This window comes from Halictus rubicundus, chromosome 9 (assembly GCF_050948215.1).
Source record: "Halictus rubicundus isolate RS-2024b chromosome 9, iyHalRubi1_principal, whole genome shotgun sequence".
NCBI lineage: Eukaryota > Metazoa > Arthropoda > Insecta > Hymenoptera > Halictidae > Halictus > Halictus rubicundus.
Genome location: NC_135157.1, coordinates 14347231 through 14365440, shown reverse-complemented (window position 1 = coordinate 14365440; position 18210 = coordinate 14347231). Strand labels below are relative to the sequence as shown.

The window sequence follows — 18210 nt, the reverse complement described above, 5'->3', positions numbered from 1 at the left end:
GTCAATGAAGTTGTATTTTTCAAGCTGCCGGCTGCATAACCTGGATGTGGGTTAGGTCGATCTGAAATGCATCGTGGGCCGTCGAGTGTGCAGGAAGCCCGTGCACGTGTGCATTTCTGTACGTATTTATTGATGATTCAGGCTGAAGTGCATTTCTATAGATAATTAACGTGCCTTTTTATAGAATTTGGAGCAAACGCGTATAAAACTGCAATAAAATATGTGCTAGGAAACGTAGAAAAGTGCATTAGCTATTATCAAATGAAATTCGGAATATACAAAAAGCCGGAAAATTTTTTAAAAATCAGTACAATGACCATCCCTGCATTTCTAAAACAAGATAATTTTCTACTGCCTCAAAAAATGGAACCTCCTACAAATTTAAACTTTCAAACAGGAACAATAATCATACTAACTTCACAGAAACTTCAACCTTATAAAAAGGAATGCCATAACGCATCTCCTTCCTAAATTGACCATCAAATGCTTGAATTATTCAAAAAGTTTCTTTTTCCCCGGTGTTTGAGCCTAGCACACGTGACCTAATTCCTCGAATGTTTTCGCCATTTGAAAAAATGCTCGGACAGCAAAAAATTAACGGTATAAACGCGCGGTTTTATTGTTGTTCTTTTTGGTAAACAGACGGCGAAAGAGTTGAACGATTTGCGTAAATCCCGTTCACACGATCAATCCGGACTGTGTGAATTCCGCTCGGTTCAAAGAAACAGTTTAACACCGTGAAAGTTTTATGGCCTCGAGTCGTGCAAGTGACGCGTTACGAAGAATCCACCGTATACGGTGCCCCGTCGCCACGGACGGTTCTACTTTAGGTCCGCTGAATGATCGCGAGCGTCGTTGTTTCCCAGAAACGAGACGTGCTCCGTTCATTGACGAATCTCGGGCGACTGAAATCCGAAACCCCGTAAGAGAAAAACACGCGACCCGAATGTACCTCACATAAGAACACCATACGGGGCTTCGGATGAACGTGCGTGCCTCTGTTTACGTTCTACGTGTCGCACTACCTTTATTTTTGCTTCCTCTTGAAATTCGCGGGATTTAATCGCGATTTAATCGAGGTTTAATCGGTATTTGATCGCGACTCTGCCTGCCACGATTTTCATGGTGTGCTTCAATTTCGTCGACCCACCGTTTCGAGCATGATCTACCAACACAACAAAGATTGTAAACAGCTCTCCCTCTCTAACGCTATCATTACAAACATCTGAGAATCGAGGCAAACGAGTCAAGCATGGACAGTGCTCGAACCAAACCGGTGCGTGCCGATTGAAACATTTCGCTAAACGCTTAAAATTCCGATTTTTATCTGACCGCTTGTGCGAACCTCGCGGGAGAGATTGGTTTACCCTACTTTCGTCGCTTTCCACGGCTTCCATAATTGCGGTAACAACCCGCATAAATTCTCCTCCTCTGTCCCGAAAACTAAAATAATTCCTGGTTATTGCTCCGGTTTAGCGACACTCTCGGAAACCATGCGGAAATCGCATTTTCACCCTCCGGCTGCAGCCGCATTTTTGTCGACGTCGTCCGCATACTGGGTCGTTTATGTTCTCATTATTCTAGCGTTTCAGGAAAATCTAAAAAAATTCTGGGACGCGTATTGAAGCCCCTATTTTAATCGCTGGAACCGTCAACTATTCAAAGCATTAAAAATATGAATATCGAAAGGAAAGAAATTCGATAGTGAAATTTGGAATTTTCCCGGTTGCCCACGGAGGGTCAATTTTCTTTTTTTTTTTTTTTGGATTGTTGGAAGTGTAAAAGTTCTCATTATCTACTATTCTAGCGTTTCAGGAAAATCTACAAAAATTCTATGACACGTATTGAAGCCCCTATTTTAATCGCTGGAACCGTCAACTATTCAAAGCATTAAAAATATGAATATCGAAAGGAAAGAAATTCGATAGTGAAATTTGGAATTTTCCCGGTTGCCCACGGAGGATCAATTTTCTTTTTTTTTTTTTTGGATTGTTGGAAGTGTAAAAGTTCTCATTATCTACTATTCTAGCGTTTCAGGAAAATCTAAAAAAATTCTGGGACACGTATTGAAGCCCCTATTTTAATCGCTGGAACCGTAAAATATTGAAAGCATTAAAAATATGAATATCGAAAGGAAAGAAATTCGATAGTGAAATTTGGAATTTTCCCGGTTATCCGCGGAGGGTCAATTTTCTTTTTTTTTTTTTTTTGGATTGTTGGAAGTGTAAAAGTTCTCATTATCTACTATTCTAGCGTTTCAGGAAAATCTAAAAAAATTCTGGGACACGTATTGAAGTCCCTATTTTAATCGCTGGAATCGTCAACTATTCAAAGCATTAAAAATATGAATATCGAAAGGAAAGAAATTCGATAGTGAAATTTTGAATTTTCCCGGTTGCCCACGGAGGGTCAATTTTCTTTTTTTTTTTTTTGGATTGTTGGAAGTGTAAAAGTTCTCATTATCTACTATTCTAGCGTTTCAGGAAAATCTACAAAAATTCTATGACACGTATTGAAGCCCCTATTTTAATCGCTGGAACCGTCAACTATTCAAAGCATTAAAAATATGAATATCGAAAGGAAAGAAATTCGATAGTGAAATTTGGAATTTTCCCGGTTGCCCACGGAGGATCAATTTTCTTTTTTTTTCTGGATTGTTGGAAGTGTAAAAGTTCTCATTATCTACTATTCTAGCGTTTCAGGAAAATCTAAAAAAATTCTGGGACACGTATTGAAGCCCCTATTTTAATCGCTGGAACTGTAAAATATTGAAAGCATTAAAAATATGAATATCGAAAGGAAAGAAATTCGATAGTGAAATTTGGAATTTTCCCGGTTATCCGCGGAGGGTCAATTTTCTTTTTTTTTTTTTTTTTGGATTGTTGGAAGTGTAAAAGTTCTCATTATCTACTATTCTAGCGTTTCAGGAAAATCTAAAAAAATTCTGGGACACGTATTGAAGCCCCTATTTTAATCGCTGGAACCGTAAAATATTGAAAGCATTAAAAATATGAATATCAAAAGGAAAGAAATTCGATAGTGAAATTTGGAATTTTCCCAGGTTATCCGCGGAGGGTTAATTTTCTTTTTTTTTTTTTGGATTGTTGGAAGTGTAAAAAGGAACCGCGATTCTGTCGTCGGATTAGACGATCGTAAAATTGCCGGCGAGTTCAAAGTGGCAGACGAGACTAGCAGACGAGGCTTTCACTTTAATTCGTTCACGAAAGGCCGCGACCCGACTCGAATCGCTTATCCGATCGATATATTAGTCAACCCTCGTACGATCCTCGGAAATTACACAATGGACGCGATACTCCATCCGTTTGCAATTTTACCGGACAAATTTTCATTCATAATTCCGCACAAGTAATATTCCGTGCAAGCCTCTGATGCTTCTAAGAAATATTTGCAGACTGGTTAATATAATTCTGTTTCTGATCAGATTTTTATGTATCAACTTTCTTTCACATATTTTTGAACCCACTTCCTTGACGTCAACGTTAACTCTTTTATTGTGGTGGACGAAGCCATTCGACTGTGAAACTGAAAGTTTATTTAACGATATTATCGTGTACGTTCACAGTAGGTAGAACTTTGTTACATGGTTAAAAAGTGCATTCTTTCAGCTTGAAAATGACTATGGTTAAATTTTGTTTAGCCAAAGGAAACCGGAAATAAAAAATATCGAACAATAAAATGTCTGATTAGCCTTGCTACATCTCCAGTCGTTCAAAGATCTAACATATCTCGGAAACCAATGCACCTAAATGAATAAAATTTTGCTCGCCTAATCTTCTCGAGACGAGCAAGAAACCCTGCTAATTTTAAGTAAACTAGAAACAACGAAAAAATTGTAGAAAATTATTCTGTGCGCAACTGTGCGATGACTTCTGCCCGTCTTGTTATCATTTCGAGGTACGCGTCTATCGCGGCGATGTCTGCCATAATTAACCGATGGGAAGGGTCGGTCATGCTCCCAGTATCGATGACCGGCACGTGAAGGTTCCCCGTACGGGCAGGATCCTCTGGTTTCTTAAAGGCAGTCATGATTCATTCATGAGACGCGGCTCGGATTCGATTGCATGCGCGAACCTAACCGGCCGAGGGAAACGAGCGAGAGAGCCTCTCCGCACACCACAATCGTAGGCGAGTTTTGTGATCCTCGGATGTGTGCACGCATAGAGAAAGAGAAAGAGAGAGAGAGAGAGAGAGAGAGAGAGAGAGAGAGAGAGAGAGAGAGAGAGAGAGATAGTGGGGAGTACATAGAACTCTCTTGGATAGCAATTTTTCATTCCATTCTACCGTCAACTATCGGGGCCCCAAGGTCGACGGAACTACACGATATTTGCCGTTCAGCCGCGGCCAGTAATTCCATTATACTTTTCCCATTAGCTCACAATGGCGTATTGAATCGGTTTAATTATTCGGTGCTCTCGGGAGAAGCGAGAGAGAGAGAGAGAGAGAGAAAGAGGGGGAGGGAGAAAGAGAGCGAGAGAGGGAGAGAAACGCAAGCTGCTGCGTTCTCGATCGCACGAAAAACACCAGACGCTAATCCTCGGCGTTGCACAAGCTGCTATTCCCTGAGAACGAGTATACAGTGCTGTGCAAAAGTATTCGCACAGTGGTACAATCTTCTGCGATACACATTGATTCCCAGCTCATTTTTCACGACACAAGAACTCTTCACTAGAAAGAACATTCGGGAAAAACTGCGCGATTGTTATTTAGAAAATTTGGCACGCTGGTGGAGACAAGTGTAAAACAAAGTGTAGAATGTTAACTTAAGTATAGAATATTACATTAAATGTAGAATGTCGAATTAAGTGTACAATGTTAAATTAAGAGTTAAAAAGCTCAGGGAAATGTACAGAACGTGTTGGCCTTAAAAATGCAAAAATTTGTGAAATTGTCGCGAGGATTGGTGTTTCCTTTCCGACAGTCTGTAAAAATTGTTTCGGCAGCCAGTAGCCTAACAAAAATTGCGTCGAGTTGGTAAACGTTGTAGCGAGCCGATACTTTTGCCCAGCACTGTATACAGCGAGCACCTCAGGCGGCGTATTCCAGCTCGAAAAACGATCGTGTCGAAACGCTGGAAAAGGAAGCAAGCGTCGACCTTCGACGCGAGGAAGAACCTACCCACGGATTTATCGACGAAAAGGTCAAGGCACTCGATCGACGCCGAGATGTATCGAGCTGGTGTCAAGGCCGGCACGGGGAACGTTCGGAGAACGTCAATTTTATATTCTTTCGACTTTTGACAATTTGATCGGGCAACCAGCCAAGGGGCCTGTTCAATTCTTAAGCCGCGTTCACATCGACTGTTCTGCAAGAACGCAGCGCGATCAAGTGTTTCAAGAAAATTCTCCAACGAGAGAAAATCGATTACCTAACGAATTCCGGACGCTCCAAATAATTGGGCGACTTGGAAGATCAGAGAGAATCTCGAGCTGACGGTTGAGGAAACGAGGATACTTCCAGGCGTTGTTATAAACAATCGGAACGAGGGAAAGTGACGCTGCCTGGCAGGAGAGTAACAACCGGTCGGGAAATGTTCGGGGGGCCTCGCCGTGAGAAAAATTTCCTGAGAATGTTTAGCGTGCTGTTAATGGCGGGTACACACAATCGAGGATGCGCGCAACTCGTGCCGCGATATCCCGTTGTGAGCTCGTTCTTCGTACACCGACAAACGTGGACGTTGAATGTGGATGCCCCGACATCGCACGAATACCGGAGGATCCGGCGAGGATCGTTATCGCGAGGCGTTTCTTCGCGCGAAAGAGCCACGGCTCCGTTAAAATTAAGGAAACCTACGCACACACGCCTGACTCTCTGTTTTTACTTCTAACGGTGCTCCTCGTTTCGACACTTCCTCAAAAAACGGATCCTACGCCGCCGATTCTAATGCTAATTTAGGTTTGCGTTTAACCCTCGTTCGGTCCTCGATTTCACAACTTTGGCCTATGGTTGGGAACACAGTGGTGAATGCGTAATAAGCGGGCTGCGGATCTGTATGCAAATTCGAAATTTCTTATTTTCGAAAACCGGAACTAGGGACGAGTTCAATTTATCGGTTAGAGAATTCCTTGTTGATGTTCGTTGCTGTGCTTGCAGTTTAAAAATGTGTACTTGAATACGTGAAGAGTGAAATTAAGATTAAAATTAAGTAAAGATCGGCAGGCTGATGATAGTTGTGGAAACACCCCTGCAACAATTCAGGGCGAGCACGTTCGAAGAAACGAACACAAAATTAATATCTAGAATTGTAAATTCAGCGATCCTACTAAAAATTGTACGCATCTTTCAAGTACGGGATGCTCCAAAGATCCTAACAGCCACTCTCTAAACACAACAAATCCAACGATCTAAGATCCTAAACTACAGATCCCATTAAAAATTTGACGGTCTTCCCTACACCACGCTCTGAAAGTCCAACGACTCTAAGCGAGGATTACCGTCACCATTGCCATAACGTTTACTTAATTCCCTCGGAAAGGCGAGGCTTACGTTGCCATTGCATAAGAGATTTTTGCCACACGTGGAACGACTTTCGCAGAGACCAAATAATTCTTACCGATCCTGAAAGCTTCGTTACACCTCTCCCGACACAAACCATAACCCTTCATAACAACGTACATGACAACGAGCATGACAACCCTGCATAGAACAATATTATCACAGATGCGTGAGAGTTACAAACGAAAGGCAGATAATATTTTGTTCCAAACTAGAACGTCCGAAAATTACTTCAAATTCGAAAATTATTGAAAATTATTGAAAATTATTTCAATACTTGAAAGAATTATAAATTAATGTAAACTGGCCAACTTTGGTCACCTGTGGACACCTTTGGGCGCTGTACACAGTCGAAATGATTATCACATCCAGGTGAGACGCGAGGTCGAATGCAGCAGGTGCTCGCGAGCAAAGTATAAGGGTTCTTTTTTATTCGAGTCGACGAGGAGAACGGAGTGTAGAAAATGTTTACTAGATATACTTTCTATTCTTTTATAATGGAAGTTTTATAAACGAAACTGAAGGTGAACACATTGACATGAGCATCGAGACACCCAAACATGTTCTACATTATTATCCCTATACTGTCTCATAGATTCCCAAACCATATTGACGGTGGATATAAAAAAATTAATAATTCAATAAAACTGTATCACTACTGTTCGACTGCAGATTTGCAAAATAAAATATGTCTGAGAAGGGGAGTTACATAAAAATAGATTTCATAATAATTTGATTAGACCGTAAATGATGTACCAGTAATATTAAATTCCATGGAAGCATAAAATCCGCCGTCTAATCAATACTATATACTTAAATTATATCTGGAAGCTAGAAGACCGTCGGTCAGAGCATCTGATCAACAAAAACAGCTGCAAAATATTTTTCAATTAATTTCTTACGGATCAATAGAGGTGCGTTTATATTGTACGATACAAGCTACGAGAGTATCGATCAGAGCAGCTCCAAAATTATCGTTTTTCAACGTTACTTTCCAACGAAGCAACAAGTGCACGGTTATGCTTGCGTTACACTGCAAGTCGGATCAAACCGTACCAATACACCTCGTTCGAAATACCAATACACCTCGTTCGAAATATTCTGATCGATGCGTTTACAGCTTGAATCAGAGCTGCTCGATGAAAATCGTAGTCGGAGGTGCGCTCTCGAGCGGAGGATCTCGCGGATCGGCTGGAAAAACGTGTTCGTGCCGGCAGTAAACGTGTTATCCGCGAGCGGGAGGAATTCGAAGGAGTGAAACAAGCAGGCTTAGTACAGTAGAAGCGGCGGCGGCGGCGGTTCGTTCCGCTGCCACCTGGCGACTGACAGCTGCGTTGCACAGGCTGGGTCGCGTTAGAAAAATCGAGACGAGGCTGGCGGTATATACCTGTTCGTTCGCAGATTCCCACCTGTTGATTCAGCGGCGGCGTCTCGCGCGCGGGTCGGCGCGTTGCTACGCGGGCCTTGGGAGCGTTATCCAGGATGACGGACCGGTCCAGGTCTTCGACGGAGCACAAGAGCAAACGAGACGGTGAACTGGCCCCGTGTAACGACTCGGAGCGAGACAGACTAACCGAAGAAGAAGAAGAAGAAAAAGAAGACGAAGAAGAAGAAGCACATCCACTGATACACGGCACAGCACGTTAACGCGCCGGCTGGATTAATCCTGCCCACGTGATGCCAGGTAAACGTCGATGTATCATTAAACACGGGATTATCGTTAAACGAGCGCCGGCGTGGTGCGTCCGATGACACGGGCCACGATGATCAAACGTCAGTGCACCGCACCAGCAGCGTCCCTCCTCTCAAAGGACACGATCATGTTCTGAGATTCGTGTCGCGACGAGGCCCGATCCGCGATCCACTACGCGCGAGCGCTGACGCACGACTGCGGCCGCAACCGGGCGACGGCGTGGCCGAGCCGCGCCACCGAACAGTCCCGAACAGAGGCGAGCAGGGACGACGTCGCACGAGCCCGACCGAACCCACCAGATAGGAATGCGCGCGGCGGAAATCGGGCGGGATCGGAATCGGGATCGAGCCGAGGCTCTCGGGATCGGGCTCGGACTCTCCGGTTCGAAGCCGATCCAAGGCAAACGACCGCTCTACCCCGCTTCTTTCGGTTCGCCTCTCCCCGCTCCGCTCCCCTCCTCCTACCTTCTTCTTCTGATGCTTCTTCTTCTTCTACTTCTTCTTCTGCCTCTTCTTCTTCTTCTTCTTCTTCTTACTTCTGCTTACTTCTCCGGCCGCACTCTGCCCCCACCGCCTGCTATAATCTATGTCTATTATCCTCCTCGACTGTGTTTCTTTATTCCCTGTATAACGCCGTCCTCCTCGATTCGCCTCTCCGCTTCCACTCTCGATCCTTCCGCCCAGCCGACCCTCTTCGGACGGCGATGTTGGTTTTCTGCCTCGTTGCGATAGCGCATTCGGGAATTTCGCGAGCAGCGATTAACGCCTTGATGGATGATTGCTGGACACGGAAAATTTGTCGGAGTTCGCCGGACGGGAAAGCGGTGCGATTTTGATCTGTCGCGGTCATTGTTCGTTTAACCCTTTGCACTCGGCGCTATTTACATTGTAAAACTAAATTTTTCTTCCGTCTTGGAATATTTTCATTTTATTCGTACGAAAGTGATCCGATTTCCACATATAATATTTAAATGTTTAGTAATCTGTTAAATAGAAATTTTGTAATGTAACAAATATTTTGCAATATTTTTTGTAATTTCTTTGAAGTAATGCCACAACAATTTCCGGTGGTGCCTCAGAGTCACCACTCGAGTGCAAAGGGTTAATCGTTCTAGTTTTCTCTGGGATGCCGTTATCTGTACGTCAACTAAACTTTTTAATATTTTTATTTATCTTCAAATTCTGAAACTTGGGCAATCATGGATGAAAATAATTTGATGTCGAATAATTTGATTAATCAATTTTAATACATGTTTTGGAGACGTAGACGTCGATCCTGCGAGGGTCCTCAGGACCTTTAGTCCTTCTGGATCCATCGATCTTAGTATGAGCTTTGTCTAGACACTGGGTGTACAGTTTTAGAGATCGATTTGTAATTGATTGGTCGATTGAATTTTGTGGTGTGGTGATTTTTCGGATTTTTAATCCCCCATCTCTTGTGTCAGCGTTCACTTCGGTCACTCTTGTGTCCGTTTGCTTTAGATTAGAGGATTAGGTAGATCAAACGTGCATTTATCCATTGTACTGTTCCCGTACCACTGTGTCATCCTGATACCGAGAGATAAATCAAGTCGGGGTCGTAAAGGACGTCTAAAAGATGACTCGTTAAAGTACTCTTTGATTTAAGTACTTCAGTATCCCCTCGAAGGTTGTAGCAATTACCGTCGCATCGTAGCCAGTGTGTTCTTGAACACAAGCTTACTATTGTGAATTATTTACACTACAGCTTTCTTTGTATTGACCCTCGAGCATCTGGGTCTGACGCGACCCGACTCCTTAAAATCATCGTCCAGTTCACAGGTAGAATATCTCTGAGAATTCTTCGAGTCCGAAATTCCAAAAAATGTTCCAAAATAACCTCAAACATCTAAAAACGAGCTATTAGATCGGTACAAAAGTTTTTATTAAAATGCGATAAGCACCCAATATAATTTTAAGGGTTCTGCGAGAAAGGTTTAAACCTTTAATTATAAAGATCAGTGCACTATAAATGGAGAGAAGGTGTCTGATCGCCTCCGGACATTGACAACTCAATTTTGCAAGGGTCAAACAAATCGGGAAAGTGTTGATACTTGACTGATTTGCTGACATCTTGAACACAGCTAGTCGCCGACCCATTAGAAAGTCAGCAATACTCGGACAGCACTTCAGGATTTGTTTGTTAACACGTTTACTGCTGAATATTTATAGATTCTGGTAAATCTGTTTGCACAAAACACTGAACCTAGTAGAGTTCACAGTAGAAACATCCCTCGTTAACGGAACTCAGTGTAACTCTTCACAGTAAAGCAGTGCATTAAACAATTTCCAGTCACGAGAACTACACAAACTTCACCACCCAGAAATCACACAGTCCTTGAAATAAAATTACAAAAATCTGGTAAATAGTTTTCCGGAAGGAAATGTCAGCAGCGAAAAATAAAACATTGTCTATTTCCTAAATCCTGTGCGATTACCGTTTCAGGAAATAAAATGTCATACCAGAAATAGCCTATTCTACTATCGGAATTGTCACTCTGAGTCGCTCATTCCACGGCGCGAAGTGATTCGGCTGGATCGGCCATCCAAATAAACGAAATCCAGCGTCAGAGGCGCGATTGTTCCATTATCCGAACGCTTTCATCTTATTAATTCAGACGCACAGCGGTGTCTACGGTGCTCGGGCGACTAGCACGGCCGGTTTAATCCTTTATCCGACGCCTAAGTGGAACCAATTCGTCATTGCTTTCGAAGTGCTTTATTATTTCAGAGAGTAACTCGCCCGGGAGAAAGCTATTTATCTCCGCGAAGTCTCTCTCGGAGTAGGTGTAGCGGATTTGTCAAAGGGAAGCGAGAGACAGAGAGAGAGAGAGAGAGAGAGAGAGAGAGAGACAAAGAGAGACAAAGAGAGAGATGAGAGGAGAGGCGCGAAACGAGGGAAGAGGGAAAACGAAAAGCAGCAACACACCTGGGAAGTTCTTTCGTGTAGCGTTTGTTTCGCGGCCCGGCCAACCAACCCACGTCGCATTTGCATATCCCGGAATGTGAAATTGAAGATGATAAATAAGAGCAAAACCCGCTTAATGGCGAAACCCGGTACCCGCGAGACGGTACGGGGGGAGGGGCACGACAGCGAAAAAATTCCACGTCTCGTATCGCGCCGGTACGCGATATCCTTTTATTCCTCTTCTTTCACCGTCAAATCGAATGTTATCGTTAATCACATCGGCGAACGGCGACGAAGATGAAGTGGCTCCCTGACGAATTTACATTAGCCCCGTCTCTCCCAGAGGTCCTGCCTCGCAATTAGAGTGGCCCGCACGGCTACGCTAAAATCGCGAAACCGGCGAACGGCCGATCGGCGACGCTTCGATAAAAATGGAAATTCGGCCCGAAAGTCTCAGCAGTTCGATCGGTACGTATTTACGAGGTTACTGACTTTCGAAAATCGATTTGTTCGCCCGTCGACAATTGGATATGGAGATTACGCGCGTGAAGTTTTACGCAGAGGTTCGAAGTGATATGAATCATTCGGATCGACGCTTTTATCGTTGGGGGTGTGTTCTTCGTGGACACTGTCATGGTCTTTTGAAAATAGTGATTATTTGCAGAGACTTGGCAAAAATCGTGAGACGTCTTCTGAGCTCCTACGAATGTTTACGTACATCCACTTCCGGTGGATATTTTTCAATGAAAAAATTTGTACGGATTCCTTGAATCGGGGACCAGATGTCCTGAAAGTTTGAAAGAGATCCGTTTCGTACTTTTTTCGGGAAAAAATCAATCCCGGAGGCCGCCCAACTAGCATCGGATTAGCGTCCTGAACGCGGTCCATCTCTAACGCAGGCGTAATTTATACGTGTTTATTATTTCGAACGGCCGATAATATTTCCGAACGACGAATTAACGTACTCCCCTGGCATCTAATCTCATAATCGCGTCGTAAAGGACGCGCCACGGTAGAAAGTTTCGCCGGTTGCGTCGACGTTGCCCGAAGTCGGCTGTGAAACGAAATTCAACGATAACGGATTACCTGGTATACCGGCGAGCGTTTATCGTGGACATCGGGGTCCACGCCACAAAAGCGGCCGAGGTACACTTTCGATACCATAAAATCCGGGGCCCCGTTGGGCCCTGTGGGCCCCGTGGTCCTCGCCCGCGCCCTCACCCACGCGTGTTCCCGTCCCATAAAATTCTGACTAAAACGCCGCATTCCCGGCCGTTTATTACATGTTTACGAGTGTACTTACATAATGTCGCGTGTGTACGAAGTAGAGGAACAATAAAAAGAAACGGGGAGAAAGAAAGAAAGAAAAAAGGGAAGGAAAGAGAACAGGCAAAGAAAAACGGATCGTCGATAGCTCGTCGACTTTCGAAAAATACACGCGCGTACCCAGCGGATTAAAACGCGCTGTCGCGACCGGTAATGGACTCTCGAGATTCGCTTTTAAAGTGCCACGAAAAGGGCCTGACCGTTTGCGCGAACGGCACGAGAAATATGATCGGACAAGAGCAATGATCGATTCACCGTTAAACTCCTCGTAGAAAGTTTGTCGGACGACCGTGAACGCGTACTGTGACATTGTTAATTCGATTGCATACTGATTTGCGCGTTGCGATCGACGACTTAGGTGGCCGGCAAGTTTTCGGTGTGGAAATTACGAGGCTCTTTCGGGCCCGGAAGGAGTTATGGTTTTTACAAGTATAAACGAGGTTCTACCGTACTGAAATAATTTCTCACTGCTTTCTCGCGGAAGTTTGGTCTTGTTGATATAAAATCGTTGAGTACAACCATTATACGGATTTTATGTATTTATGAGAAAAGTGTGTGCAATTTTTATTTGGCTCCAGTACGCTCTAATTGGATGAAAAAAAATTTTATTTCGTTCCGGTGCGTTCTAATTGACGAAAGAAAATTTTTATTTGGTTCCAGCACGGTCTAATTGGACGAAGAAAATTTTTATCCAGTTCCAGTACCTTGTAATTGATGAAGAAAATTTTTATTTGCTTCCGGTGCCTTCTAATCGACGAAAGAAAATTTTTATCTCGTTCCAGCACGCTCTAATTGGACGAAGACAATTTTTTATTCGCTTCCAATACCTCGTAGTTGAGGAGGAAAATTTTGATTTCTCACCTCGGCGTTCGGACACCGTTCGTCACATGGTGGAACGATTTTTTTGTTGAATTTGCAGCCGATAGAGCAAGGATGAGGTTTTCTCGTTAATCACCGTGATCACGCTGTTTTTCGCTTGTCGCAATCAGCCAGGAAAGGCGCCTTTGTGTCCTGCTGGCCAGAGTCTCCCGAGACAAGCAACATTGTTAAATTTGGGAACCCCGAGCCTTGCGATTGCGCAACACGACCCGTTTCCACCTGGGGTTTTGGGCGCGCACCGTTGTCTAACAACCTGATTTACAGATACACTCTGCTTTTTCAGTTTAATATATCGCCGGGAACTGCTGTGACCTAGAAAAACTACCTCTCGCATGAGATCCTCTTTTGGCTTCTTTCGGATGTTCACTGACCGATTGCGGTCTGATAAAAGGGTTTTTGATCGTTATATACTTTGTCGAAAAAATGACGAATCGTTGGGAGACACTTCGAGGCTGAATCTTTTTGCTAGGTTGCATAAGAAGCTGTTCTTTTTGGAACTTGGCGCATTGTTAGGGACGCGGTGCACGGCTATTTTTGGAAAAGACTTCCATTGGACGAGTCTGTTCAGAGATGCAAGTATGACAAAAGAAGAAGATGAGTTGGACACACTTTGAGGTCAGGTCTTTTTATTGCATTGCAGAGTGTTTTACTCTTTTTGGAAATGTATTTTTGGAAGTGCGATGCTAGTTTGTAGCATCTTTCGTGTATTTCAGAAGCATTGTGAGATTAGCATTGTGTGTTTGATCACAGGGGGAGGTATGATAACGTGGTTTTTCATTTTTCATACGCTGAAAAATCAATCGTTGGTTGCAATGTCAATTTCTTTGCTTGCGTTGCACATTATCTTATCTTCCTGTAGCATGATGCAAGTTTTTGCTTCAGACAGAATGCTTGCTGTTCACTTTTACTGAAGAATATTAAAAGCATCTCCGAGTGAAGAAGCCGTCAAGGACACTTCAAGATCAAATCTCTCGGTTACTTTATCTCCTTCTTTTAGAAAGCTTGATAAAACGATAGTTGTGAAAGTACCCCGAAGATTGGGCCATATCATTTTACTAAAGCCGTTCGATAACGCGACTGTGTTTCCATAATTGCCTAACTTAGTGAGTGATACTTAGTGAGTGAATCTTAACACAGACATTTCTTTCCTCGTCAGAAACCATAGTGCGTGATCACATTATTAGGGCCACATGAAAAGTGATATCTTCACAAAAAAATAATTACAATATAACTAGAATTTCAAAGATTGATCTGCGGATTTTTATGCAAAATAAAAATTGCATCATAACGAACAGGAGCGGAAATTTCTTTGGTCCATTAATAATTCCAAAAAGCTGGAATTCATACATTAAAATTCTTCTAATCTTTCTGCAAATCTCACCTACTCTGCCGTAAATGTACAAAATCGGCATTCCAGTGATCACTCATTGTCTTCGACGGAGTGTGTTTCTTCTCCACAAAGTCTGAGCACAGATTCCGAAATTTTGATCCCATGGCACGCTACAAACGTCCAATCGTTATCGCGGCTCTCGTCTCGCTGGGTTTACGGGGTCAAAAGCACGGTTTCCCCTAAAAATGTCGAACGCCACGAGAGAAACGTTAAATCACTTTGACGCCGCGCGGATCACTCCGCGAAATTTGATTTATATTCCGCGGGAGAGGATGCAATTTATGTTCCCTTGACTAATACGCTCGGTGCACGCCGCGATTATCAAAAATAAAACTACAATCGTGATTTATTGCTCGTTTCGCTTCACTCGGTTTATCGGCCTCCTCCTCTCCACCCTCTCCCTTTCTATCTCTTTATTTCTCTCTCTCTCTCTGTCTCTCTCTCGCTCTCTCTCTCCCCCGTTGCCAGCATTCGCGGCGGCGGCGCGTGTATTGTCTAATCCCGACGATTGTTGTTTTGACATCTATTAAACGTCAATCCGGCTCGCACAATTTGCCAGCCGCGGCGTTCTTGTGACGTCGCGATTTTTCACGATGAAACGCGCACACGCACGGGACGTTGGTCATTCGATATCTAATCGCGTTAAATTAATCCTATTCTCCGTGGCGTGATCGCCAGGACGCGACGTTAACCTAAGCGATCGTAAATTACCAAGGGACCGCTTTGTTCGCGGTTTACCGTTGCGACATATCGCAGACGTCGGGGACATTCTTCCACTCTCCACTTAAGGAAAAATTCTTCATTTTTCGTTGTAGAACACGTTCCGTCATAATTGCTCGACATAGAAAGAACAAGTTTACAGGAGTCTCAAGGAAGCGTTGTCAACCATTTTTCCTTATTTCAAAAGTAGATTGTTCATTTTTCTTCGAAACTGATTAAATGGCACGGAGTCGAGTTAATTATCAGCTCGAACCCTTCTGTACGTTTTCCAAGATTATAATTCATCTATTTTATGTTTCTACATTCTTTAAAATTTTTTATCTCATAATTAGCCAGCGGGTTTCCATGCAAACTCGAAATTGTCAATGTCAATTGCAAGAAACAGGGAATTTCAGCCGAGCTAATCAGTAGAAATTGTTTTAATAATATTTTTACTGAACGCAAGGTGTACAATCGGTCTCTTACGACTTCCGTATGCATATATTATTTTTCGTATCTTTATGCAAATCGAATATTACTCGTGCAGACTCGTAATGTCCTAGATCCTATAAATACACGAGGATCCAGACTCTATCAAGACTTTTCTGCCGAGATCAATTAAACAGAACGATCTCGGTGGATTTTTCTTGATCGTAACAAGTTTTATAAGATTCCTGTGCTTTATTGCTCGTCGAGTTTCAGAAAATTATGATTTCCAGTGAAATATCAATGTCGGTTGACGATCACTGAAAAATACACGAAGACCCGTACACCGTTAACGAGTTCCCGGTGAGGTCGATTAAACGAGACCGCTCGCTAAAATTTTTCCAGATCCTAACAAGTTTGCTAAAACTCCGGTGCCTCGATCGTTGGTCCGTTTCATAAAATCTGATTTGATAATAAGAGTAGCACAGACGAGCGAAGATTACCGAGTCCATTACCGGGCGGGGGGCTCACGACGGAATTAACTAAATCCATCGATCTCGATTTTTCCAGCTCGCCGAACGAGTTTGTTAACACTCGCCGGTTCGTTCCGTCCCTTCGGTAAAATTTTAATTCGCCGTCGTGTTCGTGATTGAATTAGCGATAGTACCTTGCTGCGAGGAGTTAATGCGAAATTGAATTTTCATACCGCGACCGGCAGACGGAGAAAGAAAGAGAGGATAGAGAAAGAGAAAGCACGCTCGCAGGCCGTGGCGCTGATTGCGAGAGACACGCAACAATCGCTGCAATTGACCGCGTAATAGAAACGCGTTATGCAGTCTACGGGCAGCGGCCGGTAGGTATACCGGTCGACCTTGAGAATGGACATGATTCCTTAACGCGCGTTTTCCCTTTTACGGAAGGGTTCCGCGTTCGCGTAATTGCCGCGCTGTATCGCCAGACCGGCGAAATTTCACCCGGCGATACACTGCCCGAAAAATTACCTGCTCTGCCTTCCTCTTAACGCGTTAACTATACCTTTCGCGCATCATTTCGCCCCTGATCCATCGATCTTTCTCATTACGCGCTGGTTCCCGCCACTTGGGCCGCGGGACGAAACATTGTTCTTACTTAGCTGGAATTTCGCAGATTTTCACCGGCTTTTTGCGGGTATTTGTATTTTTAGAATGTGTTACGTTTGTGACAAAATGTGGTTCTAGCATCTTTAAACGAAAACAGTAATTTTTATAGGAGTAGTATAATTTTTGGACAATATCAAACTTCCATGATCCGATATTGGCAGCAAGGGGTCCGTTCAAAGCGTAATAAAACGCTGTAAAAAAATCGTATAGCTCTGTTCAAGACGGCATTTTAAAGGGGAGACTTCGCTCTTCAAGATCATAGTAATTTCAATCTCGAAAGAAAATTTTTAATCATCCTAGAGGTATTCGAATTCACAAAATTTCTGAACGACCAAAAATCGAGAATCAGGCGTTTTACGTGCGATAAAACGGCCCCAAAAAATCGTAAATCATTTCTCGAGACGTCATCGCGAGGCGGAAGCTTCGCTCTTCACACCCGCATTGATTTCATCCCCGAGAAAAATTCTTCGGCGCCCGGAGAAACGTTCGAGAGCCAAGAGACTTCCGGCAATCGTTTTCTCTGGTTCGAACTCTGATCTCCGAGCTCGTGTCTAGGTGTTTCGGCATTTCCGTGGCCGTTTCCGTTTGCACGTGGAAGTGTCGGCAGCTCGTGCCGCGAATAATAAAGAGCGACACCTCTCTTCGATCGAGACGTCGCGTAAGCCGGGTGGCTCCGGTCCCGGAGACAACGGCATGCGAAACAGAGAGAAATCCTCCGGCGAATTATGCAGATCCGCGGCAGGTATTTGCATTTCGTTAGCATACACGCCGGCCTCTCGTTGCAGCACGTTGCAGCCGCGCCGGGGCAACTCGAGTGCTGGACTTTCATCTATTTACCATAAAAAAGTGTACGGCGCCCCGATGGATCCCGGTGGCCGGTCTCACGCCGCCTCGCCCTGTCCCGAATCGATCCCTCGATCGATCTCACGGCACTCGGGTCCCGATCTTTTCTAGACCGCGTCGCGAAACCTTTTCCGCATTAATGCCGATTTCGCGAACGCTGTGTACGCCCCCCCCCCCCCCCCGGTCTCTCTCATTCCCCATGTACCCGCACACGAACTGGGACGATCGATCTGTCATGATCGCTCCGCCGTTCCTGCAACGAGATTACGAAGCTCGCGTGCTCGAGCAGGGGTTTAACACGCGCCAGAGAACTTTGCCCGATTCACCAACTATCTTCAGACGCAGACCTCTTTCTTGGTTAAGTGTCGCGAAAAAGA

The 18210-nt window shown here is 44.0% G+C and overlaps 2 protein-coding genes across 2 annotated transcripts in view; both read right to left on the bottom strand.

Moving 5' to 3' along the window:
• The window catches only part of Shrm (shroom), a 212161-nt gene extending 203819 nt beyond the window's left edge, over nucleotides 1-8342 (bottom strand). Inside the window, exon 1 of the mRNA XM_076793132.1 lies at nucleotides 7901-8342. The gene's annotated coding sequence lies outside the window, so the exon portion shown is untranslated. The remainder of the gene's footprint in view (nucleotides 1-7900) is intronic.
• LOC143357033 (L-lactate dehydrogenase) overlaps nucleotides 1-18210 on the bottom strand; it is a 234350-nt gene that overhangs the window by 34294 nt on the left and 181846 nt on the right. The window lies entirely within an intron of this gene.